General features: G+C 33.7%; 1 pseudogene across 1 annotated transcript in view; it reads right to left on the reverse strand.

Moving 5' to 3' along the window:
• LOC148598128 (NPC intracellular cholesterol transporter 1-like) overlaps nucleotides 1-23,037 on the reverse strand; it is a 35,716-nt pseudogene extending 12,679 nt beyond the window's left edge. Inside the window, exons 1-9 of the transcript XR_015918708.1 lie at nucleotides 22,985-23,037; nucleotides 20,968-21,110; nucleotides 19,436-19,688; nucleotides 17,783-18,593; nucleotides 16,210-16,348; nucleotides 15,080-15,312; nucleotides 14,331-14,431; nucleotides 12,530-12,693; nucleotides 9,415-9,529 (exon numbers count right to left, since the gene is read on the reverse strand). The product of XR_015918708.1 is annotated as an NPC intracellular cholesterol transporter 1-like (transcript). The remainder of the gene's footprint in view (nucleotides 1-9,414; nucleotides 9,530-12,529; nucleotides 12,694-14,330; nucleotides 14,432-15,079; nucleotides 15,313-16,209; nucleotides 16,349-17,782; nucleotides 18,594-19,435; nucleotides 19,689-20,967; nucleotides 21,111-22,984) is intronic.
• Nucleotides 23,038-27,732: the final 4,695 nt, after the last annotated feature.

Consider the following 27,732-nt stretch of genomic DNA (forward strand, 5'->3'; position numbering starts at 1 on the left):
CTGAATACATTTAAAAACATATATAAACAAGCATTCTGCGAGTACCGGTATTGCAAAATAGTCCCCTTCCGGCTGTTTAAACCAGTGACCTAAATACTTCCTTCCTTGGATCATCAAGTATAAATGACAGAGGAAATGACCTTGATTTTGAACAGAAGAAGGGATATGGACAAATACCAGAGAGATGTTCAAATCCATTTAACAGATGCAGATTTGCAAAGTTTTATGCACAGACAATTGGACAGATTTATTAAGGTTTCAAATTCAATACCAATCTAAATGAATAATTACCCAATCTTTTGTTATATTAACATATTGTTACAATGAGATAACTTTAATAGGTTTTCTTTAGAAAAAACATGTAAAACTGAAATTTTGGTACAGTGCATAAAACTGAAAGTTGGTAACTTTGGAAAAAATCAGCAAAGTGGAACGAAATGTAAACTTGATCCGTAACTCATCGAGGTAGACAAACATACCAAAAATCAGCTCAATATCTGCAAGCATTTAGAAACAAATTTTTTTCCGGACAGACAGAGTACAAATCTAAAGTCCCCCTTGTCAGCTGGTAAAGGACTAATGAAAATTCTTGAATTGGGTTGTTAAAGCATTATTTATTGTTAATCATTGAGACTTGGTATTTGTTGACAAAACCACTCAACCCCCACCCCCTTTTTTTTAACTTCAAAACCAAAACTTTGAAATTACTGCTGATTTGTGTGATATGTTTGTCAAAAAGTCATTTCAACATTGTATTGTTGATTGTCAATAAATGTAAAAAATACCCAAAACTCAAAATCTGTAGCCAAATTTTGACATTTCCTAATATTGGCCCTGTTACAGGTTTGAGGTCTGTCATATTGGTTGAGGTGGTCGTATTGGTCCCGAGGCATCGCCGAGGGCCAATACAGCTGTGGAGGCCAATATGATTGACCGAAACCTATTAGAGGGCAAATATAAAATTGCATATTTATTGACAATTTTATTCACCAACTCAACTAGACGATTTGTAGAACAGTTGTTTTCGTGTTTTACCAAGAATATGTAGGTTTATTTGCATTAATCAGTCTTAAATATCCTTTTTGTATAAAATGAAAGTTTTTTTTTTTGTGTTTCTGCAGCTTTTAGATCTGGTGATCAAACTTCATGAAATTCAATTCTAACTCAAAATGGCGGAGTCAAACAAATGGAAGTTATGATGCCGTATTGGCCCTGGTTTGATCCATATTGGCCTTCTTTTTTCAAATTGGCCCCGTATAGATGCCCGGTGTGAATTCATATCAATTGGTCAGTTTTTGACATATTTTGGGTAGTTGGTTAATAAGTACGATTATAAGCAGAAATAAACGACTTACGGTAGAGTAACTTATCACAATCAGGTAATTCATTATGATTATGATGCAATGAATCAAAATGTCATATATAATATCAAAAGGCAATAAAAAACTATGTTTCATAAAACAGTACACCGTTCCATAGAGTTGGTAGAGTTATACATTCCAAAACGTGCAAAATCTTAGAACAAAGGATGATAACTGAAAACCCGCCATTTATTTAAATTCTGCAATAAAGACATTTTGTCAATTTCATCAATGAAAATGTTTTATCACAAAAGAGTAAAGACGACCAAAGCAGTTTGAGAAGATTAAAAATTTTTTTTTCTGAAAATAATATACTTGAAGATGTTGATTTGTTTAACTTCTTAGATATAACTGCTAGTCCATATAATATCACACAGACTGCTTCGCTTTCAAATTATGATCAGATATTTTTTATTTCATTTTAATCATTTTTTTCTTTACTGAAATGTTGTGTAAGCACAATCAAATAGTAGCTGAGAAATCGTAGCTCTTCATCTTTTTTTTTTTTTTTTTGATGCGATCTAAAATAATAGTTAGTAGACCTAAAAAAATAGTTAGAGCTACGTTTCGCAGCTAAATCAAATAGATGATTTTGTATGTTGACATGAGAAATGAATACACTCAAATTTTGAAAAAGTGACTCCACTGTGGGAACACTGTGAAAAATCATCTCCACTGGGAGGGAGGTGAAATTAAAATTACTATTGACAGTAATGTAATTCAGAGGTATAAAAACCTATACCAGATACATCTCCCTGTGTCCCTTTTATGTCAATTTCATTTGTCTTCTTCCCACCCCCTCCCCCCTGCTTTTGGTCAAGTACACAGAAAGTCACTAGAAATCACATGAGCATCCCCCCCCCCTTTTTTGAATTTCTGGATCTCTCGCTGCTTTGGAACCTGTGTAAACAGACAAGAACTTTGAGCCTATGGATAAAGACCTATACATCCCCACACACAGAATGGTAAAGATGTTCTAAGTACAAAAAATACCAGTTTTATATATTGTAAATTTCGATATGCTGTACACATGTTTCAAGGAGTAACCTGTTATCAGAAGCATTAAAATCAAATATGTAGGAAGATCATAATCAAAATGTTAGTTGTATACAAAAAGTAAACATAACCAAATCTATCGAAAGAGGAAGCCAAATCCATCACAGAGAGGTTCTACCATATGCAATGAAAGGAATGAAGCCTCAGTGTTTTACATATTTTTAAATTTGGAATACTGCAAGTCTGACTACTGCGTTGGTGAATACCCTTCAAATACCTAAGAAACATTCATACTAAGTTTTGTTTCAATCTATTCAGCAGTTTCAGAGAAGTTAGTTTGAAAGGGTATATCAAACCCTTTAGAAAGATGTCACTGCATTTGTTTATACAGACAGGCAGACTGTCCAACAGAAAAAACAAGATAAAACCTGTATCCTTCCAAATTCTGCCGAGATGAATAAATTTTTTTTAGTGTGGTCAAATGTTACCTTATCAATTATGTACAAGGCTTGAATTCTGATACAAGTATGTTTTTAGTACAAATATATGAAATATATACTGTAATACAATTAATGCACCAAGATTGTTACAAAGCTTATGTCTTACATGTAGCAGTTTCTCTCCAACAAGGTATCATTTTACAAACTTTAACATATCTGAACAGGATGGGATGATTTTTTAATCTTTAGAAGGTATACTTGTATCACAACATCAAACCGAGGGTTTACATTGAATGATGAAGCTTCCGGACCACACATATTTTCTTAATGTATCAATCTGTATATATACAGTGTTTCCATTAGTTAGCTAATAAGCTCTTATAAAAGTAAATTTTGTCTTGTTGGTCATTCAAATTTAACATTTTCAGTGATTTTCTGTAGAAAATTCAATTTTACGCAAACAATTAAGTTCGATAACCACAAAGAGAGATTAAAGATTTTATTTGTTTAAACAATAAGCGGAGACATTTAACTTGATCATTACTTCCTAAACCAACACTTGATCAATGACAATTATAGATCGCAACATAGGTGGCTCTTTAAATGATTGTGTTTACAGGAATTATAGATACATGTACTATCGGAACATAGGTGGCTCTTTAAATGATTGTGTTTACAGGAATTATAGATACTATCGCAACATAGGTGGCTCTTTAAATGATTGTGTTTACAGGAAATTCATGTATTATATATACTGCATATTATTTCAATCAACAGATATAAAACATGAGAAGAACGCATGTGAAACAAATGGATTTTTTTTAACACCAGTGTCTTCATCCCCACTTCCCTCCTTATAGACCACTGTCTCCCATCCGTCATACCTGACCCCTTTCATTTTACCCATGGTTATTGTTCCCATAATCCCCCTTCCTGTATTTTTTCATTCCCCAATTTCCGCCCTTTCAACCACCTTTCCCCATCCCCTCTACCACCGTTTTCAACCCCTTCAACCACAGATTCCGTTCCCATTAACCCCCATATCCCCATCCCCCTATCCATCCTCCAAGCACTGTACAGATCTGCTAGTTTGGTAGAATACTTCCAAAAGCAGTGAATATCTAGACATACGACTAACAATCTAAGTAAAATAAGATTGTATGACTGACACTATCACAACTAACATTCACAAATACCATAGCAATGTACAACAATAAGAAGAGAAAAACAATCCAAAGACGATGAACTCTATGCTCAGCTCAGCCATATGTCTTGTTATTCATGACTTTGAAAGAATAACAGTTTAACAGTTACAAGAATCCTGTTCTGAGTATGACCAAACAGTATCTAAAGTCATACGTCTTGTTATTCACGAATTTTGAAGAAGCAGTTACAAGAATCCTCTTCTGAGTATAACCAAACGGTATCTAAAGTCATATGTCTTGTTATTCACGAATTTTGAAGAAGCAGTTACAAGAATCCTCTTCTGAGTATGACCAAACGGTCTCTAAAGTCATACATCTTGTTATTCACGAATTTTGAAGAAGCAGTTACAAGAATCCTCTTCTGAGTATGACCAAACAGTATCTAAAGTCATACATCTTGATAATTACGAATTTTGAAGAAGCAGTTACAAGAATCCTGTTCTGAGTATGACCAAACGATATCTAAAGTCATACCTCTTGTTATTCACAACTTCTGAAGAAGCAGTTACAAGAATCCTGTTCTGTTATAGTATGATCAAATGATATCTAATGCTGATGTTAAATATTTGAAGAATATTCAAAAAAATTTGCTAATGAAAATTAAATAAAATTTATCAATCTCACATTTACTTTCTACATACACAAATTACTCTGTAACAAGTTTAAGGAGGTAGACCTAGGGTAAGGGATGTAACTCATGAAATCAGTGATATGTTTGCATCATACTCAATTTCATCAAAGCCTCTCAAGCTTTCGTTTGAAGCAGAATAAAATGAATCCAAGTTAATTAAGATGCTTACATAAGATTGATGTAAAATGTTGAATACAAACGTTCCAACGATTTTTAAGTGTTGTGTCTCACCCTAGGTCTACTTCCTTAATAATCTCAACCGACAATGGATCTCTGTAATGTCAATTGCTCTCATAATTGAACAAAATGCTAATAAGATAATAAAAACGGAAACGGTGAGTAACCAAAATACGATCACGATGGCCTAAATTTAACGAGTGTGCAGAACTTGTAATATGCATTCTTGGCAAACGTGATAATATTTTGGTTATTCACATTAACCAATTGATTGTCCTATTTATTATATATATTTTCTCAATTATTCATTGCTATTTTCAACATAAAATGTAAATTTTGTGAACAGTGGATTGATATACATGTTGTAATGTTTTGTGACATTTTGGCAGGAGAAAGTCAGAAAGTGAGATTACCAATTTATTTAACGGTGTGAATAATCAAAACTTTTTACACAAGAAACATTCAGTTAAATTACTGCTATCTATATAATAAAGGAAATTTATTAACTTTAGAATAGAAGATTTTTATGTGATCCAACAAGGAGATTTGAATTACCTTTTCACAGCATGCCTCAAAAGATCAATGTTTAAATACCTCTTATTATCTGTTAAATGTGCACTATAAATTATTCAATACAGTGAAAAAGTATTCAACGAAACCAAGATTCAAGTTCAAATGAAAATGAAATGACCTCGTTGAGTATTGGTTTTTTTTTTTTCAAATTATATGCCTTTGTTTGAAATGCAACTTTTGAAATGCTAGGTACATTTAAAAAAACTGTGGTCAAATTTTGATATTTCTCCATACTGATATTGACTCTATCAAAGAAAAGTTAACTGACAAGTTTTGATAACATCTAACAAACTCTAACATTCTGTTAAGGACCAACTATTGTTTCAACGGGTTGAACATTATATATGTAACGCCTATGCAGAATAATTCACAATATATATGCAACGCCTATGCAGAATAATTCACAATGGCGGTATCATAATCAATTAGCAATGGCAAATTATTATTTAAAATGTGATTACTGATATTAAATTGTGTAAACCCAAACAGGTTTTGATTGAAATAGATGTACATGTGAAAGAATAAAGCACTGATTCAATTTGAAGCGCTCTCTATTAAAAAAAAAACTTTGATAAGGGTCGACAACCATATATCAAATGTCTATTACTGCACATAAAACAAATATTTGATTTATGTATAAGGTCTTGTAAGAATCAGGCAAAATGGGGAAAATTAGAAAAATGGATGTCATAACCCCACCGATCAGAAACATGCATGTCATAAACTGTCTATTTTTTCCTTCAGATTCTGATTTACAAATAGTCCAAATAAACTTTCAAAATGGTGGTAGTTTTTTTATACACCATGTTTTCATCCACTGCCTGATTCTTAGAGACTGGCACTTAAAACAATACTGACTGTAAATCAATAGGAAATCAACACTAAATGTCTTAATAGGGTGAAAGGTCATCTGATCTGTTATGTAATGTACATATATAGTATTAAGAGGCATAGTGTTGAAGTGTGCAACAGAAGTTCAGGTTTTAAGTGTCAACCACAAAATACAGCAAAAAAAAAATATACGGCTGTTTGGGTTTCAAGTTTTAACCACAAAATCATTAAAGGTGAACAAATCACTACAACAGATCAAAACTGCTTATCAGACATTGGAGAATAAACTTTGTATTGGAAGACGTGTAAATCATATATTACTCAGATGGAAATAATCAAGGGAACCATGCAAGGTTATAGTAGTAATCAAAAGAATGTAATCCAGGGAGAAAGGCCAGACATGGAAAACAGACATACACAACAAAGAACATAAAGTAACTAAAATCATACATACGAGCATCCTCCCAAGTCAGGGTTTTGAGTCCCCCATCGCTCCCTCAAACCCCTGACATCACTCATTCATATTTAGCGGGTATCGTCCAGTGCCATCTAGTGAGTTACTTTAATTTAACCCAGATCCAAAATCCGATCAAATCACTCGTAATAGAAACTCTTCCATATAAGTTACAAAGTGGCTACACATAATGTCATTTTTTTCAGTAAAGAATCTAAACAGAATCTACAGTTATCATTTTTGCTCATATTGCATCATTTGTGACATCATACAACTTTCTGTTACTATATCGGATCGTCCATTACCTCGTACTATTATTGTTTACCTTTCCACTGACATTTTATGTGAAATTAATTTTCATTGGTGCTTCTCACCCGCAGAAGCAACCAATCAGAATTGGCTGGATAATAACTGCTAAATATGAATGAGTGATGTCAGGAGTTTGAGTGAGCGAGGGTGGACTCAAAAACCTGACTTGGGAGGATGACATACAAGGTAACAAAAGCAAATGAGCAACTCAGACTCCATTAAAAACCGGGGGCATGGACTAGGTCTACTGGTAGGGTAAGCGTCCTCTGCTTTTCTAGAAACACCCGCTTATAGTTGCTCATAAAAAGTCTGGGGCAGACAAAAGAAGAAAGGAAAACTATGACACGTTGAAATCACGGAGTGCATTTATTATAATCTAAAGAACACCCTTTAAAAACCGTGGTCAAATTACAATATCTCCTTTAGCTATAGAAGTGTAGTACCAAATCTTGAATAATTTGAGGGTTATTTAACAGCAACAGCCAATTTTACAAACTTTAACATTTTCTGACCCTCAGTATGTCAGAGTAATTAAGGAGATATTTACCGGACCAACTACTATAATAAAATATTGAACAGTATATATTCATCATTATTTACAATACTTCCAATGTTGTGGTTAAGCAGTAAATAATAAATGGCTAATTAGGTTTAATTATATTTAATTAACTGGAAATGTTTGTTTCCATACAATGTAATAGAATTGTAATGAACCATATAGTAATCATTGATTCCATATTGAGTAGAATAACATTACAAAATGTGTTTTAAATTTTTCTATTGAATTAAGGGTCGATAACCGATAATGAAAAAAATCAAAGAGAGAAACATAATCGCATTATATCTTTTGCTCTATGATATATATTGCATTAACAATCAGTTAGTTAATTTAATATGTGTATACAAAATATGACACAGTTAAAAAATGAATAGACATTTAAAAGGCTAAATCAAAAGATCGTACTTTAAAGTACTTAAAAACCATTTAACTATGACTTGTTCTGAGGTGTTAAGAGACCTGTTAAGATTAAAAAAAACGGCAGTGCAACAAGTTGTAAAAATGAATAATTTACAAGGTTTGTCAATAGAATATCAAAGCTATTATATTATCGTAATGTAATACAGTATATCAGTTCATTCGAAAATATTTTTCATGAAAATTTTATGAAGACAATGGTTACATGGCATTATATGGACTTGCTAGTTACCTGCTGGACTGAAGGGTAATTGATTGCTTGATTGTTGGTGTTTAATGCCCAAGTAGCAATATTTCAGTTATATCTGGGTGATGAATATGAAATGGATGATAAAATGAACATGAAATGATGATGAAATAAAAAATGGAGACAAGGATAACAGGGTCGACGAATTTTGATTGCTACTGGAAATAGGGAAAGGGGATAGTGTCAGGCAATTTAGCCTCCCGTGGTGGCACAAAGGTTCCTACTCCTATCATAAAAAAGAAGGGTTCTTAAACCTGTGAGGAAAGAGGCATCTTTCCCAACAGGTTGCACCACTATGGTTTTCATGGCCTGACAACCCCAGCATGTAGCATGCCAGGGGTACCCCATTCCACCACCTGGGGCACACAACTCAGCTGCTCTGTTGCCCTAGCCCCGGCCAGTGTTCTGAGCACTATTCAGTCTCCTTTTACAACAAGCTTAGCAGACCTAATCATTTGACACCTGGACCCATAAGACCAGAAGAGTAATTAAGGTCTATTGAATACTTTAGGTTGACTAAACTGAGTCCATTCTTTGTAATTTAACCCAAAGTATTATAAACTATTTGCTATAGAGTGAAAACTGTCTAAACCGAACCCCTTCTGTTCTGTTTATACAGGTGTTAGGTCTATCAAGGTTAAAAATAACAGATATGAAGAGACTTTAAAAAGTGTCTGGTTAAGATAGGCTTTTGGTTTAGTCAGGGTATGGTTTAGACAGGTTTCAAGTTTATTCATGGTATGGTTTAGACATGTTTCACTAAACAAAGCAGATAGTGTGATATAATATGCATACAGTATATTTGTTCACTCAAAAAGAAATTGTAGGAAAATTTAGTTGTTACATAAAAGGTATACAATAAAAATGAAGGCATAGCAGATTGGCACAACAAGGGAAATAAAATAGGGCATTAATATAACATACCCTGACACATGATGGTGAAAAAGGGTGACAGCAAAATGTTCAAAATGGTCTTACTCAAAAATCTACATCTTTCATTTAACAGATAATATGACTTAATATGTATTTTGTGGTACTAAACAACTGTGCAAAGTATTTAAAAAAAAATATCATTGATCTGTTCTCAAGTTATCCTCTGGAAACTGTCGGGGGATAAACAGACGGCACGATGGACAGATGGACACGCAACTTTCACAAGAACACAAAGTACTGTCATGGTACAAAATGAGAATATTTCGTGTACATATACATACCAAGAAAAAAAGCATTACATTCAGCAGAGCTACTCAGTAACATGGAAGGCCCAACATGGCCAACAAGTCTGCCAATCTGTTCTTCCAAACTTTCTCCTTTTTGTCTATTGTCTCTCTGCAAAAAGAACATAGGACTTAGCAAAGAGAACATTTTTATTCAGAATTCCTTTTCATCTGGCAAATACTATTTTGTTTCGTGCACAATCTAATAGTAATTCACCTTCATATAAAGTTTCATAAAAATCCGCTAAATGTTTAAAGAAAAATTGTGTCTACTATACAAAATGTAAAAATTCAGTATGACCTTCGCTTTGTTGCATGATGTGAGCAGACTAGTAATGCAAGATTCAGAATAAAATATACATCACAAGGTAGTAACTTCCTAGCACCGACAGCTAAGACCAAGAATGGTACCACCTCAATAATGATGAGGGTTGATGGTACACCAATATAACTGTGCTTACCTGATAAGCTTGAACAAGACTGTAGATGTTATCCACACCGACAGCTATACACCGTATAACTATTTCTTAGTCCTATCATATTGTAGAATTTGAAGAACAGTTGATAGAGATTAATCAAGGGAACCAAGGTTATAGCGGTGATCAAAAGAATGTATTCCAGGGACAAAGACCAGACATGGAAAACAGACATACACAACAAAGAACATAAAGTAACTCAAATCATACATACAGAGTAACAAAAGTAAATGAGCAACTCAGACTCCACTAAAAACTAGGAGCATGGACCAGGTGCACCGGTAGGGTAAGCGTCCTCTGCTTTTCTAGAAACACCCGCCGAGTTGCTCATAAAAAGTCAAGTCCGGGGTAGACAAACGAGGAAAGGAAAACTATGACCCGTTGAATAAATCAGTTTTCATGGTGCTGATGGATACACCATAACGATCCACGAGTTCATGATGACGACCATAAAACTTCTGTAGTGATGACTTCAATCTTGTAGCAACATAACCCTGTTCCATAAGCCTATTCGTTAGAGTTCTAGCGCGATACAAAAAGTCTGCTTAGTTTCGGCAAGCTCTGGCATAACGTATGAGTTGTGATATGAACACTCCATACGCAGGAGCCAAAGGGATGTTTCCACAGATGAAAGGAAAGTTGACAATTCTGCATGAAAAGTCATCACATTTGTCGAGGCTCTCATTTGCTTAAAATACAATAATATTCTCAGGTTTGTCACAGGGTCCATATTTACAGAGTGTGAGAGTTATATACCCAAACACAATTAGAACAGACTAATATTGTCAATGTGTAAAATTCTATAGTAGTATAGAGCTTAGTACAATTTACACGAAACCAGACTCACCAAAAGTCTCTCTGGTTTGTCACAGGCTCCATATTGAACAAGGGTGAGAGTTATATACCCAAACACAATTAGAACAGACTAATATTGTCAATGTGTAAAATTCTATAGTAGTATAGAGCTTAGTACAATTTACACGAAACCAGACTTACCAAAAGTCTCTCTGGTTTGTCACAGGCTCCATATAGCCCGAGGGTGAGGGTTATACATGTATATCCAAACATAATGAGATAACCGATTAATATTGTTAATATATCAGATTTACTTTCTCGATTTAGTTCATCTTCTATGGATCTTTGAAAAATATAAGAAACTGAAAGTGTCATTACCCAGATAAAAATCTGTAAAAAACTAAGAAAATGTAATATGGCAGGAAACCCCCACAGAAATTTAATCACCTCCCAGTGGGAAAAAGTCTTGTGCATTTTTAAACGTCAGCTTATCATGGGAGAGAAATGAATATATTGCTTTGAATTCATGCTTTTAGAAAATTACAAAAAACACAAAAGTCAGTAACATGTACTCAACAAAAAACTTAAAACATCATCAGCAAATTGGTATACATTTTCAACGGTTTTTATCACTCTATTTGCAAATGTAGACAGAACGGATCCAAAGATTTTTCAAAAGGAGGTTAAGAAGAAATTCATAAAAACATTAGGTACAGGCTGTAATTTGCTTATTTTCTTAAGTATTCTCAAAGCTCCATATCACCAAATTACCAAAACTTGGACAGTGAAATAGTAACAAGGGAATAAGGATTTGAACTTGTAAATGATATAAAATAGCATTTTTTTTTCATATAAGATATAAGTTGCAATTTTTCTTGTGTATGTATACGTATACAATCACTGCATACTGTAACCCAACTTATTCTCGTGACTACTTTCATTCATGTTTTGCTGTCGTTCGCAAATTTCGCGTTTTTAATAAAATAATTGCTTGAACATATAAAGATAGTGTAAGTCTAAGTATGCTTTTTCAATAATTCTAATATGCAAAAGTCGCGAAAATAAATCACTCACGAAACTAGTGAATTTACAGTATTCCATGCCCAACAAATCCCCTCTTTATTTCTTAATGTTGGGTAACTGTTGAGGACAGAATTATTACATCACAATTACTTATTTGTCTTCAAATGTTTAAATAGGTAAGGTTCATCTTATTTAGCAGATAAAATAAGATTTGTTTCCGAATAAAATCCATACATGTATTCACGAAATGCCATACACAGGTGCAGATCAAGGACTGGTGCACCGGGCATACACCCCCTCTAAATCGGTAAGAAACAAAAATTCACCACTAGTTTCACTCCATAATATTTTTTGCCCTGATTTGCACGGCATTTTATTCAATTAATGCCCCCTAAACTCAAACCCTGGATCCGCCCCTGATACAAAATGCTATTTTTATTCCTAAACCTATAATAGAATTATTCATACTTTTGTTTACTCTGGCCAATCTCCCTGGAATAACCTCCCAAATGAAAAAAAGAAGTGCAAAAGAAGTAAGTCTTTTTAAGCAGAAATAAAAAATCTTCCTAATGGAAAAAGTGGCTATAGAAGAATTCAGCTGTATTTACATGTACTATAATGTTATATAATAATGTTGTTTGCATGCAATTATGTATTACATACTACTACAGTACTTATTTTGTGGCATTGTAACTGACCTCTGTAATTTTTTTTTTGTTTAATGTGAAGGCCTCATGGAAGATGAGTTATATACTAACTGTGTTACCCTCATATTATTATTATTATTATTATTAGTATTTTTATTGTTTTGAACTTACTTCAGTACTGAATGAAATGGTCATATTAGGGTGGTCCTGTTTGGTCTTGAGGTATTCTATCAGAACTTTCTCCCATGCTTTAGCTTTCTCGTTATCCTCATCTTCTAAATGATTGTTAACAAGGAAGGTAATCACTAATGCTGTAGAGTTACCATAGTTAGTACCTGTAATTTATCATAAAGTATACTCTATTTTCATTGGCCAAAAAAATAATACGTCTGTTTCCTGCTACCCTTCCTATCCTAGTTTCCTACCCTAAACTTTGGCTCAAGCACTGTTAAAGTCATGATTGTTTCCCCATTACCTCAGTGTAAAATGCTTATGGAAAATAAAATAATTTACCTACCTACCTGCTGTATTTTTTTCTAGCAGGCAGCAAGAAACAAGACAATTTTTTTTTTGCCTTAGAATAAAAACCATTACCAAGGTTGCAAATTAATGCGAGTCAATGGTCCAGGACCCTCACATTGTAATTTCATTTACAAAGGTCCTGGCATCAATTTCAAAAAAGTCGTAAGTGTAAAGTTGATCATAGTAATGACGTCATAGCAGAAAATAGCATTGTTATGTCATAACTTATGATCAATTTTACACTTACAACTTTTATTCAATCCTTTTCATTGACACTTGACTGAAGGCTTTTGGTGGGTCATTGACTGAAACTTTTAAAAGTCCAGGACCTTCTACCATTGAAAGTAAATTTGAGCCCCTGCATTTCAATGTACAGAAGCACCTACATATCCAAATGAGTTTAAGCATATTTTTGCTTTTAATTTCTCTTCATGCCCTTTTTTTCGTTTTTTTTGTTTTTGTTTTGAGATGTTCTGTGTTGTCCTTTTGATGTTTCTGGTATTGCTTTATATAAGGATTTTCTCTAGTCTGTGCCTTAGGTAATTCTTTAGGAAACTGGAATAACTAAAAATGTGTCGAAGTAGTTGTTACACAGAGGCAGATACTGCCGAAACGGTACCAATGATATTTGTTGGTACACCATGCAGTACCTAAAATTCTTGTCAAAAAATAAATAGATAACAATTAAATATGAAAAAATTATGACAATTAAAGTATCAATTCTTTTAACTCATAAAAAGGCCAATAACTCAAATTGTGTTGTGGTCATAATCAAAGAGTTAGTTAGGAGAATTAAAAAAGGTATACACAGTAGGTTTATTGAGGAAATTGGATGTTCTTTGATTAAGGAGGAGGCTGTTAAATCCCCCCACCCTTTTTTGGTAGGAAAAAATCATAAAGTTTGTGAGAGAACGAGTTAATAGATGCCTGTAACACTCCTTTTTTGATGATATAACTCCCTCCTCTTCATTAAGCAGAGGATGCTTATTCTATCTGTTCACCTGGTCCATGCTCCAAGGTTTTTAGAGGAATCAGAGTTGCTCATTTACTTTTATTACTTTGTACTTTCTATTTTTTTGGTTACTTTATGTTCTTTTTTTCAGAGTTTATGCTGAATCCAAGGGGAAGGTGGGTTTCACCCCCTTTTTTACCAGAACAGTATCTTTTCCAAATTATCTGGATCCCCCTTATATCAATTATCAATTGTATTTCCGGTGACTCGTCACTATATTTGAACGTGTTTTATTAGTTTTCAAGAACAAGTTTGCAGACACTATATTTTTTTTGTGATTTACAACAGGATGTAGTCATATGAACAATTGCAAAATTGTATTGTGAGGAATTAATTATGGTTATGTTGTCAATTCACAATCATGAAAAAAAAAAAATTGCTTGTTGATTAGAGTTGTCAAAAAGAAGATTTGAAGTCCAATGGGGCAATTAAGCTGACCTTCATATCCTCCCATAACTACCCATGGAAAGATTGGTACAGAGTCCACAGCCAAACATGATAGGTTCAGTCCTTTGGTGTCCTGTGTTGAAGCTGGAGCACTGAAATAAAACAGAATCAGAATTAAATCTAAGTAACTTTTGTATTTAAGCTGATGAGATTTTTGTTTCTGAGTTCTATATATTCATCCTTTCCAGTATTCACGTCCACAGTAGATGAACTTGAAATGTATTCAAGTTCATATAAGATTAACTTAGAATGTGTTTAAGTCCATAGCAGATTTACTTGAAATGTATTCAAGTCCATGGAAGATTTACTTGAAATGTATTCAATTCCACAGCAGATTTACTTGAAATGTATTCAAGTCCATGGAAGATTTACTTGAAATGTATTCAAGTCCATGGAAGATTTACTTGAAATGTATTCAAGTCCATATAAGATTAACATGAAATGTATTCAAGGCCACTGAATATTAACTTGAAACGTATTCAAGTTTGTAGACGATTAACTTGCAATGTATTCATCACCATAGTAACGTGTTAAAAAGTCCCATAACTAAAAAAAATAATAATGAAAACCACCAAAAAACAAGAAGCTTATTTCCATAAAAATAACATTTGACAAAACAATATTTAAATTCATCACAGCATTTTTGAGCTATCATATGATGTATGGACAGACAGACTGACAGACAGAACTGTAAAAAAACTTGTGTATAGAAATACAAATAAAAAAGTTTAATTTCATACTTGACACAATAATCGAAGTGATCAATAAAATCTGCCATCACATAGAATCCCCATTCGTCCATTTTGACCTTGTGAATATGTGTATGGTTCTTCTGCCAGTATTCTAAGATGCTCTGTGTAGAACATTTATTGTTATCTGGAGCCAAAGGTTTAAAACAGATATCTTCAAGTCTCACTGTCTCGTTATTGTACGTGGCCGTTAAAGCTTCAATTTCAAGCTGCATATCTAGTAACTTAAAAATGCAACAAATAACCGTATTATAAATGCAATCATGAACATTGTGTATGTGCATGAATTCAATTGTAATTTACATCTGTGTTCACAAATTGTCAGTGAATTTTCTTCCATAACAAAACAATTCATGAAAAATTCATGTTAATTCAGCTTCAGAAGATAGATGATAATAAACATTAATAAGAAATTCACTTAAATTCAGATTCATATGAAATTCAGGTCAGGAAATATTTACATGATAAAAGAACAGCGTTCCAATGTCCCCTGCGAAAAAAAAAAGTGAGGAAAACTTTAAATTCACCGAAATTTTCTAATTCCAAGGCCATAACTTCCGTAAAAAAAATTCAACCATAACCAAAGTCAAATTTAATTTGTAACTCTTCCTAGTAAGACTACATATATAATATAAAATCAGTTGGCGAAAGCATTACAAAAAAAGTGCAGAAAACTGTAAATATACTGATATTTTCTACATCCAAGGGTCATAATAAATCATTCAACCATAACCAAGCTCTTCATAATAAGGCCACATACCAAAAATAAACTAATTTGGTAAAGGCATAACAAAAAAAAAGTGGAAAATGTGGACGGACGGATGAGGCGTCACGAGGGACAAAAATCAGATTAGGATCAATTTCAATGAAATTTATTTTAGGACAGACATACTTGAAATTCAGGTTAGAATAGATTTACATGAATTTCAGGTCAAAACAGATTCACACCAATTTCAGATTATAGTCCATACACATGAATTTCAGGTTATGAATGATACATATAAAATTCTGGTTTGTCCAAATTTACATGAAAATCAGATTAGGACAGAGAATGGAAAATCAGTTTAGGAAGGGTGCACATGTCATATAACTATACTGATCTAGTAGCATTTTAGACTCACCAAATGCAGAAAATCTTTATCAAGTAGATTTGTATAATTGATGTTAGCCCATGAGGGCGCAGGAGAAGGGAGTTGGTGGTTGTAGAATGTCTTGTTATTTGGTCTAGTTATAATTAGCTGTTCGGCTCTGTAAAATGGCCTGAAAAAAATGCACAAAAAACATGTTTATCAGTACCTTTACACTTGAAATGTTTCATTTTCTAAGGCCAATGTTTCAAATATGCAAAATTTGTTTGGTGTCCCCTTACCTTCTCACAAAAAAGGCAATTACTCGACAGGTATAATTTTTACCTATAAAAGACCAACTAAAAACAACTTTCTGACACTTTTGAGGGTGCTCTATTACCTATTTTACTGCCATATCAATAAAATATAAACAAAGAAATATCCCTCATAATTTTTCTTGCTACATAAACTTTTAAATTGACCCTCATCACTTTTTAGGGAGCAATAAATAGGTTAAATGAACTACCTCTTCACACGTTGATATAAGAAAAAAAGGTGGCATGAAAAACTAGAAATGGGCTTTAAATGGCCTAATCTATAAAAAATTTATTTTGTTTTCTACTAATAATTCAAAGTACAAAAAAAACCACAGACTTTTGTTTGACTTATTAAAAAATGCACAACGGCGGATTAAAATATAAGGTAAATGAGAGATCCTGCCTTTCTATTCCTCATGGCACTACTGTTTTTTTTTCATTATAGGAACTTCAGGATCCTGCCATTTCATTCGAGGAAAATATGGATCTTTCATTTTCATTTCAAATTTCAGTCCCCTCCTTGCCATTAAAACCAAATTTTAGTTGCCGTCCACAAAACTGGTTAACAGACACATATCAATACTTATGATGTGTATGAAGAAGGGAGACACACACAACAAAGAACATAAAGTTACTAAAATCATACATACAAAGTAACAAAAGCAAAACAGCAACTTGGACTCCACTAAAAACTGGGAGCATGGACTAGGTGCACCGGTAGGGTAAGCGTCCTCTGCTTTTCTAGAAACACCCGCTGAGTTGCTCATAAAAAGTTAAGTCTGGGGTAGACAAACGAGGAAAGGAAAACTATGACCCGCTGAATAAATCAGTTTTCACAGTGGCAATTGATATACCGTAACTATCCACGAGTTCATGATGATGACCATAAAACTTCTGTAGTGATGACTTCAATCTTGTAGCAACATAGACCTGAAATTCGCAACCACTGTGACTTTGCTATTCCATTAGACGAACATGAACTAAAACTCGTGCTCATTGTAGACGTCAAAACTGTTTTCAAATTTATCAGCGAAGACTTCAAATTTAGGTCAAATGCTAATTGAAACTGTCCTTCAACATGTTCAATAGTTTTACTTATCAAAATTGTTCAAATTCTTAGAATCTTTGTTGACATTTAACATTCTTGATTTCAAAGCATTCGATCTTTAAGCCAATAAGGACATTTATATTTGTACTTGTAAGGTAAGTGCATCATAAGCCTGTGGAGGCTGGCTGACTCTTCATGTACTAAAATGTAAAATATTGGTTCAGGTTGCACTATAAAACAATAAACATACATCGATAATTACCCAAAATGTGAGTCATAGTAATCCTTCTCTCGACGTGCTCGACTGGTCTTAGATGACCATAGCTCTACTTTTGAACATAGCAATGCCAGCAGACAGGGCACCAGCTACAATGATTCCGGGAACAATTACAAGAACAGGATGTGTTACACACCATTTCCCCCAACTTGTAAATGATTGTTGCAAAACTCTTTCAATGGCAGCACCACGCTTTTCCAAAAAACTTATTTCGGAAAATTCAACCAGATATTCAATGGAACTTTCTTTTTGTTGTTCCGAAGAAATATGTCCGTTGCCATTTATTGTGCTATGTGAAAAATCATAGTTATGATTATTAGACATACTAATAAAAGCACTTGGTACACTTATGTTACAGCCAATACAGGCATAGTAGGCAATGTATAAAACAATAAAAGCAATGAAAAACACCAAGTAAACAACAGCTAAAGAAAAATACCAGATGTCGAAACCCAAAATTGTTGGCTCAACCTCTGCAGGGGGTGGTGGAGGAAAAGGAGTGCAAATCTCCGCACAATGCTGACAACTACAAGCAGACTTATTGAATGCACCATCACTGCATTTTGATGTCCCTGGATTCATAGGCTTGATCGTAATGTTTTTAACAGGTGGTGTTGGAGTAGCCGTATTCCCGATGATGAATGTTATTTTGAAAGGAGTTTGTCCATTTAAAGTGTCACCCATGAAATCAAGCCATAGTTGAGGGGTACACTCTTCAGCGGTGTGGCCACACAAGATGTTCAGGGCTTTCTGATTGGCACTCGGCATCTGTACTATGAAACAAACATTGAAAGAAATTTTAGAAAAAAATGACGTTGAAATTTTATAATGTCAGCAAATAATGCCACGTACAACGTTACATTCCGTGCCAGTAACGCTGCAGCCAAAGGGTTAAATCAAGAACTACATACCGAAGATAATATGATATGAATAAAGGCTATTAAACAGTTGCTTTTGTGATTGGTTGTTGCATGATTGTGTCACATTTTCTTTAAAAACCAATTGGTCAAAACATTTTTCATCTTTGAAAATTGATTGGCTAAAACAGTGGTGTGATGTTTCTTACATTGTACCCAATAACAACTTACTGATGATGTCATACACAGATATGGAGTAGAATTTGACCGATGCTGAATGTCAAGCAGCAAAATATTCCAGAAAAATCATAGAGAAAAAAAACACCACAACTACAACTACATTGATGGTCTCATTGGGGGAAAGGAAGAAAAGTAAACATTTTTCTTTGAAACTTCAACTATTTTCACTTCGGTAAGTAGCCAAATGGTTCGAAATATTTTATTCAAAGTATCAGTTTACTGCAGCTCAAAGAAGTCAAATATTTAAATTTGATGTCTATTGCTGTCCAATGCTCAAATAGTAAAGAAAACCAGTTTGTCAAGTTAGAGAATTACTTCCCTTTATTCAAAATCCAAATTGATTAATATGAAAAATGTCTATAATGGTACCCTTTTAAGACACATTTTTTCTGCATTTGAACCAGGCAGTTGCATATCCATCTCCTATATGCTGCAAAGTTACGTGAGTTAGTGGAGAAGCAGTGACTACCAATTTAAAGTCGTAGTTATGACTGGAAATATGTAACTTTTAACAAATGACATATTATGACTAAGTAACTTACCATTTGCAAAATCATCAGAAATGTAATAATGAACTGATTGTGCTGCTGTCTTGTTTTCATCATCATAATCAGGGCGTTCAGTGTCAATTGTTACAAAATTTGACTGATTAGGACCGCAAGTAGTGTAGCAATAAAGATTGAGAAAGTTACGATAACACGATGGACATCTTGACAACATCTGCTGAGGCACGCCCATGTTAGCTTGTAATGTTTTCAACTGAGAAGTGTCACAGCATAGAGGGGGTGCATCACCTACAATGAATCAAGGCAATGAAATCACTGATGAAATGTTGATTTAAAATAAGGAAAACATGATTAATTTTTTGGCACGATATATATTGATGGCTTTATCAATAACTTTTTAATTGGCAATGTATGATATTGTTTGAGTTGTGTTTAAGTACAATTCTGTGCATTGGTGACGTAGATATTTTTTGACTGCTTAGATAAGGAAAAAGTTCGGGAAAATTTTCCCACCATTTTTCCATAGTTCATTTCAACTGCATTTGAACTATCTATAACTTTAAAGGGCAAACTTTACAAATACTTTGACAGTAATCTCTTGAGGTTATGAAGTATAAATACTTGGAGAATGCAATAAAATCTCTGTGTATTTTAAATTCATGTGCCACTCCTTATACCCATTTTGCCTGATTCTTAGATGGAGAAGTACTTAAGTTGAAATTGCTGTCCATTAAATCTTTCCTAAAATATTCAATAATATTTCTTCCAGTAGGAACATCTTTCATGTCATGGAGGAACATCTGTTTCATACACATAAGAGATTTTTTTCGATTGAGCTACAGAAATAATAAAGAGTTGTGCCAGGCCAGTCAGCTGATATACCAAACAATAAGTTTAATACTAGTCTCTATATCCCTTTATTGTTCATTTTTTGACAATATTAGCTACACCAACATACCCATTGATGCTTGAAGCATCAAAATCTTTTCAATACTTTTATAATAAATAGATAATTGATACATAATGATGGCAAGTATGTCACACTGGCCAATTTCTATGGTTTGATATGCAATATTTTATGGGAAAAATGCAAAACTCTCCGAGATGAAATCAAAAGCTTAGAGACAACGAAAGGAAACCCATGACTATAGATACAAAGAATATCCTTAAGTTTTGTGGTATATGTTGAAAACGTTTTTCAGTTAAAGCGCAAAAACAGAAAAAATCCTCCTCCTTTTTTTAAATGCAAAAAGTTGTATAACTAAAAAACTTAACATTTCAAATAAATGTAAATTCAAAGGAAGCCTTCTTTCATCAATACCAACGACTGATCAAAGTATTACTTGGATTGCTTAAAGCAATTTACAGTTATTCTACTAGTGTTGACAACAGACGGACGGACAGCAGTATACCATAGTACATCCTGTCGAAATTGATGGGCTTATAAGAATGGAAATTTTTTTACACAAGTATGTTTTGGGCATGAAAATTGATACCCCACAAACAATAATACTTTCACAGTGTTTTTACAAAGGAAACTAGTATAGAACTATTCATTAAAAATTACTTGTTATAAGGTCTTGACAATATGTCTGTAATATTTCCATTCCTTCCGGATCAGTCAAGGGTTTGAGTGGTCCATCATATTTACAATTGACTTTTTTCTGTGATCCAGGCTGGGATGGACCACACTCTCCATATATTGCCCAACTTCATTGACCTTAAGAGATATGTTTGTTTGTTTGTTTGTTAGGGTTTAACGTCCGAGCAGCAATATTTCAGCTATATTCAGACAATGAACATGAAATGGATGATAAAATGAACATGAAATGATAAAAAAAGGATGGGTCACAAGGACAACAGGGTCGACAAATTTTAATTGCCACTAGAAAAAGGGGGTGATGGGTAAGGTCGGGCAATTTAGCCTCCTGTGGCGGAGTGCAAAGGTTCCTACTACTATCGAATACCACAGCAGGGTTCTTTAACGTGCGAGGAACGTGGCATCTTTCCCAACACGGTGCACCACTATGGTTTGCGGTCAGGTTTTCCGTATTATAGCCTGACAACCCCAGCATGTAACATGCCAGGGGTACCCCATTCCACCACCTGGGGCACACATCCCAGTTGCTCTGTGGGCAGAGCGCCTAACCCCCGGCTAGGTTTCTGAGCACTATTTAGTCGCCTTTTACGACAAGCTTAGCGCTGCTGCAGGCCTATTCTTTTAAACACCCGGACCTGCACGGGGACCTTAAAAGATAAAAGAAAAGACAAGGTAAAGGTCATTTCAAGGCAGGGCGCATGTAAAGGCAAGGTAAAGGACAGGTAAGTCTAAAGTAATGGTAAGGTGAAGGCCAGGTTAAGGAACAGGTGGGCTGGAAGGTAAAGGCAAGGTTAAGGTAAAGTAAAGGAAATACATGTACAGGCAATGTTATGAACAGTATAGCTCGAAAGGTAAAGGTGATATATGTAAAGGCAAGGTAACAAACAGGTATGTCTGTAAGGTAATGGCAAGGCAGAGGTAAGATAATGGTAATGCATGTAAAGGCAACGTCACGAACAGGAAAGTCTGTAAGGTAAAGGCAAGGCAGAGGTAAGGTAAAGGTAATACATCTAAAGGCAAGGTAATGAACAGGTAAGCCAGTAAGGTAAGAGTTAGGTAAAGATAATACATGTAAAGGCAAGGTAATGAATAGGCAAATCTGTAAGGTAAAGGTAAGATACAGGTAATACATGTAAAGACAAGGCAAGGAACAGGTAGTCTGTAAGGTAAGAGTAATGTAAAAGTAAAACATGTAACGGCAGGGTAGCGCACAGGTGAGTCTGTAAGGTTAGAGTAAGGTAAAAGTAAAACATGCACATGCCAGATAACGAAAAGGTAAGCCTGTAAGGTAAGAGTAATGGAAAGGTAAAACATGTAAAGGCCTGTAAGGTAAAGGCAAAGTAAAGTTAAAGTAAAAGTAATAAATGTAAAGGGAAGATGAAGGTAAGATTTATTTAATATTGATGAATACACATACACGTACAAAAAATGTACAAGTAAACAATGAACAAATCTCTGTAGAGCTTAATCATCATCTGCTGCGCTTGGTGGTGAAAAAGGCCTGATTTTCCAAGTTGGAAAATCTATGAAACACCTTATTAAAGTAGACAAATGTGGGACGCTACTGGCACCCACAAAGGTATCAATCTCACGCTTCAAGACCAATACCTTAACCACTGAACCATCCTTTCCAGTGGCAGGTTCAGAGAATCCCCAAAGGGATGGACCCTAAGGGAAAACCTTACCAGGCCCCTCCCAAAAAAATATCCCTTGTTAAACACATTATAATGCACACATTAACACACAAAAATACACTATTTTCAATTTGCATATTGATAAGGGACCCCCCCTTTGGATCCGCCTATGCTGTCCCCTGATGATATTTAACATGAACAATTCTGTAAAGTCTTTTGTACATTTTTGTTTATTTTTCAAATTTGTCAAATAACTGCACCTTTAACAAAATACAAATGTACAGTGTATAAAGAAATTGTGCTGTCTGTCGGTTTCTACATCCCCAGTTCTAATCCGCAACCCCTCTAACCACTGAATGGACTTGGATAAAACTTTCATAGATTCTTTAGTACTTAATGCCATTTTGCGCATTTTTTAAAAAATTTCCATCTGAATGACTTTTCCTGATGCAAAACTTGAATTTTCATATTGGTCTACAATCTTCTAATCTGCAACTCTGAATAGAAATTAATGAAACTTTCACACTTCCTTAATCATATGATGCCATTGTGCATCTCCTATTTTGTTTTTTCATCTGTATTACTTCAGGAGTTTTCTATATGGATTCTAAGGAAGGGCACAAAATGTATCACTCACAATTTTTTATATGACCACAAAAAATTGTTATAATTGTTAATACGACATCATTGTTACTTTTTTCGTTTCTCTGCTGTAACTTTAAGTGTAGTGAACTTAATGTGATGAACTTTGATATATTGTTACTAATGTCGCTTGAAAAAGCTTGTTGTTTAAAATGGTGTGACTGGGCCCTACAGTTCTGCAAAAAAAGGGGTAAGATACATATGTACATGTAGTTGTTTATTTAAAATTGATGTAGAAGGTTTACTTCTCATTCATGTCATTCAACTTTGACAGTTTTAAAAAAGAAAAATTGTTTCTTATAAAATTCTGTTTTAAGAATATTTAACAGATTTTAAATAGCATTTAGAATTGTCAGTCTATGGGGAGTCAATGTGGTGCCATACCTTAATAATCAACTTTTTTTTATTTCTGGTCCAATTTTTAATTTTTTAATATATTTTTTTATTTGATTTCTCATGAAAATCCCTGCCGGTGTTTATCAGATTTTAGATGTCTCTTATTTAGTTTTAGGTATTAAAGGTAAAGGTCTGTAATAAGCAGAAAGCATAAATTGTTTCACGTTCAATCGACATGTTTCTCGTGGAAATCCATATCTGTATTTGAAATACCGCTAACAGTGGATCACAGATGCCAAAAACGTCAGTTTTTGAAAGACTGTTATGATTTTTTTATTTTTTCATCTGATTTTGATAATTTTTTTTGGAAATTGTGCCTTTTTTGGAATATTGTGTCCACATCTGCCCCAACAATACCCAAGTAAACAGACTGCAGAAGTATCGTACAGAAATTGATGAAATCAGTGCTCAGTTAAAATATACAATAAAAAAGAAACGTACATTGTAACAGTAAAAACTGGTTAAAAAAAAAAAACAGATTTCCATTTTAATTAGAAAAAAAAATCTTTCCTGAAAAAGGGTCTGAAACAAGCATTTTCATGATATCCAAACAATAACTTGACTAAAAGTGAATGGGTCTATGTGACATTGTGACAAGAAGTGACAAACTTCCCAAGGAAGGCTGGAATTTATTTTGGGGGTTATGATTTAATTGGACCCTTTATTAATAAGGGGTCAAAAAGGGACAATCTTGATTCTGATTAGATTCTAATTTAAACAGAATCAAAATTTGGTGCTACATGTCCATTTGTATATCCAATTCGGATGATGTGTCTTGCCCCAACTGTTCAGGGATCAACCTCTACAGTTGTATCAAGCTGCACCCAGTGAAGCCTTTTATTTTATAGAATGATTTTCCGGATTGGAACCCCCTTTTTTTAATTATAAATTCCCAAATATGCCCCTCACAAACTACAAGTGTGCATGTAGTTACAAGCAAATAGTTTAGTAACATACATGTACAATGTACCGGTACTGTTAATTCAGAAGTGATCGCAAATAATTTTTCAACATAACTACTACCACTATAACTTTTAATTTCTCTACTCCATATGACAGAGAAGGGGTGGATCCAGGCACTTTTAAAAGGAGGTTCCTCAGAAAAGAGGGGGTGCTAGGACATTATTTAACATTTTTTGTTACATAATTTAGGTTGTTGATGAAATGGAGTGCGTAAAAGATGGCGCAATAAAAAATAAAATCGAGAAGTTGAAAATAGTATTTCGTTGAATGCTAACTCGCTCTACAAGTTCCCCGAGTTGAAGCCAACTCTGTAACACTGGGTAAACATTTCAACGTTTTACTGATTTCATCATTTCCGATCTATCCTTTACACCTAACTATTCTATCTGAGAAATAGATGTCCAATAATGTCGGGTGTTATTTTTGTTCCTTTAAAAATGGTTCTACAAGATTATCGAAGCCTAATTCTTGCAAAATTTCCTCGATTTTTTCCACAATGTGCTGTACAAAATTGATCATGTTTAAAAGTTCCGAACATTTAAGCCTTGCATTCAAATAATCAAAGCTTTTTGTAGCATACAATGAAGTATAAACATGTAACGTCGTATAAACAGCATATAAAGAAGAGTGCTGATGTGGAAAAATACACCGCATACATAGATAAAACCACTGCATATAAAGATGAAACCACCGCATATAAAGATGAAGTCACCGCATATAAAGGTAATTCCACTGCATATACAAATAAATCCACCGCATATAAGATAAAAAGAGTAATCAAGGTAACCAAGGTTATAGCGGTAATAAGAATATAATCCAGGGACAAAGACCAGATATGGAAAACACACACAACAAAGAACATAAAGTAACTAAAATCATACAAAGTAACAAAAGTAAATGAGCAACTCGGACTCCACTAAAAACTGGGAGCATGGACCAGGTGCACCGGTAGGGTAAACGTCCTCTGCTTTTCTAGAAACACCCGCTGAGTTGCTCATAAAAAGTCAAGTCCGGGGTAGACAAACGAGGGAAGGTAAACTATGACCCGTTGAATAAATCAGTTTTCATGATGCTGATGGATACATCATAACGATCCACGAGTTCATGATGACGACCATAAAACTTCTGTGGTGATGACTTCAATCTTGTAGCGACATAACCCTGTTCCAGAAGCCTATTTGTTAGAGTTCTAGCGCGATACAAAAAGTCTGCGTAGTTTCGGCAAGCTCTGGCATAACGTATGAGTTGTGATATGAACACTCCACACGCAGAAGCCGAAGGGATGTTCCCACAGATGAAAGGAAAGTTGACAATTCTGAATGAAAAGTCATCACGTTTGTCGTAAAGTTTGGTCTATAGTTTTCCTTTACCATCGATTTCTAAGTGTAGGTCAAGATATGAGGCTGACTTCACAGTGTCTGTAGTATCCTTTATCTCAAGTTCTTTTGGTTAGATGCGATGTATCAAATCCCCGAAACAAGGATTGTTTAAAGATAATACGTCATCTATATATATCTATATAAACCACCGGATGTAATGGTAAACCCACCGAATATAGAGGTAAAACCACCGCATATCAAGATAAAACCACACATATAAAGATAATACAACCGCATATAAATAAGAAAGTATCGAATATAAAGAAAACAGCACCGCATATAAATATAATTGACCAGTTAAGACAGTTATGGCGTTCCATACTACAGGGTCCTTTTTTTCGTGAGTTAGCACAATAACAAAGTCTATTAAGCTTGATGAAGTATATGAAGTACAAAGCTTGATCCGTCCATTGATCACTTGGTTTCGTCCTGAAATGCATGCACATACCTGCATAAACTACATTCAATTAATGTAAACTTTAATGGATGGTATGTTTCACATCCACTTTCTGTAACATACAATACATTTGACTTTTAACAAATGCGGTCGTATAATAGAATGACGTATTCGTCGCCCATAGGTACTTTCCGTTCAATAGCTTGAGTATTGGTGCATAAATCTGTATGAAATTAAACCATAGAAAGAAAACTTAAGATTTAATTTGGAGACTGTCTTGCAACCGTTTAGGGATGGGGACCAAAAAGTGGCTAGAATGAAGCATTTTCATGATGTTTTGACAGTAATTTGAGTAAATGTGAATGAATCTCTGAAGAAAGGTACCAAAAGGTGCCATGATGTGGATTATCTCCCAAGTAAAGATAGATTGGAATGAATAATTATACAATTTATCATATAGACCTATAAAGCAATTTAATAACAAAAATAAAAATATGTAGCCTTTTTATAGTGTATCGCATTTTACAGAATTTGCACGATTCGTACAAAGGCTGCTAATGTAGTAGAAAGTTCATAATAGCAATATTATTAATAATTCACAATGAAAAAACAATACAACGCACATAATCTACAACAAAAAACAGTTTTTTTTTCATAGGTGCAACCAAAAGAATGGAGGGTAGTTGGCCTGGTAGCCTAAGACTCCCTTATTAAGTTTAGAATATTTAAAATGTTATATTTTTGTTTAAAAACAATGAAAAATTATGGCAAGCCAAAGTGGACAAAAATTAATATTTTGTAATACTAGAAAATGAATTTCTACTATTACACAAATCACTCTTTAATATAAGAAAAGATTTTTTAACATTAGAAATCCAATTTGTAATATCAAAAATTCATTTTCTAATATTACAAATTCCTGATTTTGTAATATTATAAAATATCACACATTTTGTAATATTACAAATTGAATATGTAATAATAGAAAATAAATTTGTAATATTAGAAAATGAATTTGTTACATTAGAAAATGAATTTGTAATATTAGAAAATCAGTCACACTTTTTAATTTTACAAAATAATTTTCTAATATTAAAAAATCGTCATTGAATACGACAAATCCATTTTCTAATATTAGAAAATCAATTTCTAATATTCAAAAATAGTTTTTTAATATTAGAAATTCAATTGAATTTTCAATATTTAAAAAAAATGTTTTGTGATATTAGAAATCTAATTTGTAATATTAGAAAATGAATTAGAAATATTTAAAAAAAAATCATTTTTTAATATTAGAAAACACTTATTTTGTAATGTTACA

Source organism: Perna viridis, chromosome 14 (genome assembly GCF_037379345.1).
Source record: "Perna viridis isolate PV_CMFRI_1.1 ecotype Kerala chromosome 14, ASM3737934v1, whole genome shotgun sequence".
In the NCBI taxonomy this organism is placed as follows: Eukaryota; Metazoa; Mollusca; class Bivalvia; order Mytilida; family Mytilidae; genus Perna; species Perna viridis.